The following is a 1902-nucleotide window of genomic DNA, read 5'->3' as shown; positions in this document are numbered from 1 at the left end:
AATTCTATATGTAGTTTTCTTAGGGATAACCCGATCATTACAAACAAAGTGATAAACACTACATCCCCATAGTGATTTTCGAATACTCTTTTGCTGAGATGAGATTCAATCACTTCGTTGGATCAATCTTCCCTCTCAAATTCTCATTTCGTCAAACCTTTAAACAGTTAAGACCAAAACCAAAATCCCCTCTCGATTCCTTCCATGAACGAGAGGTCCACAAATTAAACGATCAAACCTTTAAACAGTTAGAATCGTCTCAAAACTCCCACTTGGTTAAACCTTACTACAGTTAGGACCACAACCAAAATCTCTTCTCGATTTATTCCATGAACGAGAGGTCCACACAAATTGAGCGATCAAACCTTTTAACAGTTAGGATCGTCTCAAATTCCCTTCTGGTCAAACCTTTAAACAGTTAGGACCAAAACCAAAATCCCCTCTCGATTCCTTCCATGAACGAGAGGTCCACAAATTGAATGATCAAACCTTTAAACAGTTAGGATCGTCTCAAAACTCCCACTTGGTCAAACCTTACTATAGTTAGGACCACAACCAAAATCTCTTCTCGATTCATTCCATGAACGAGAGGTCCACTCAATTTGGACGATCAAACCTTTAAACAGTTAGGATCGTCTCAAATTCCCATCTGGTCAAACCTTTAAACAATTAGGACCAAAACCAAAATCCCCTCTCGATTCCTTCCATGAACGAGAGGTCCACAAATTGAACGATCAAACCTTTAAACAGTTAGGATCGTCTCAAAACTCCCACTTGGTCAAACCTTACTACAGTTAGGACCACAACCAAAATCTCTTCTCGACTCATTCCATGAACGAGAGGTCCTCTTTTAGTTGAATAATCAAACCTTATGACAGTTAGGATTATTCAAACCCGTCCAGATTCTCTAAGTGAAGATCCCACTTTGAGTTTCCTTCGCACCTAGAGATAGAATATAAAATTCTTCCTCTCCGATTTTCGGGTTCATCTCTACCAACAAACAGGAGACCAGGAGATAGAATATAAAATTCTTCCTCTCCGATTTTCGGGTTCATCTCTACCAACAAACAAGAGACCAGGAGATAGAATATAAAATTCTTCCTCTCCATCATCGGGTTCATCTCTACCAACAAACAAGAGACCAGGAGATAGAATATAAAATTCTTCCTCTCCATCATCGGGTTCATCTCTACCAACAAACAAGAGACCAGGAGATAGAATATAAAATTCTTCCTCTCCATCATCGGGTTCATCTCTACCAACAAACAAGAGACCAGAATACTCCAATAGGTATACGAGTCTAAACTATTTCCCTAATCTCAACAGGAAGTTTCTGGAGAATATTACTCAGAATATTCTTAAGAATAACCTGCATACTCCAACGGGTACACGAGTCTAAACTGTATTCCCACCCTCAACAGGAAGTTTCTGGAGAATATTGGATTCCTCTACACGATCTACTCAACCAAGTATTGAAGAGATCGTAAGTAAAATCTATCTTATCCAAAGTATCCCAGACTTCTCTATACAAGAATGAGTCTGGAATACTTTGGAGGGGGTATCTGTAGGCGTCAAAAAATGCTAATAGATATCCAAATACAGCTCAAGAGGAGATCATCAAAAAATCAAAAGAATACAAATATGAACTGTCTTGCCAGCGAGACAGTCTTTACTGTCTCGCAAGCGAGACAGTGTTTACTGTCTCACAGCGAGACAGTCTTTTACTGTCTCGCAGCGAGACAGTCTTTTACTGTCTCGCAAATCAAAAGAATACAAATATGAACTGTCTTGCCAGCGAGACAGTCTTTACTGTCTCGCAAGCGAGACAGTGTTTACTATCTCACAGCGAGACAGTCTTTTACTGTCTCGCAGCGAGACAGTCTTTTACTGTCTCGCAGCGAG

This window comes from Asparagus officinalis, chromosome 8 (genome assembly GCF_001876935.1).
Source record: "Asparagus officinalis chromosome 8, Aspof.V1, whole genome shotgun sequence".
Classification (NCBI taxonomy): Eukaryota; Viridiplantae; Streptophyta; class Magnoliopsida; order Asparagales; family Asparagaceae; genus Asparagus; species Asparagus officinalis.
The sequence above is the reverse complement of the archived record's forward strand: the minus strand, read 5'-3'. Positions refer to the sequence as shown.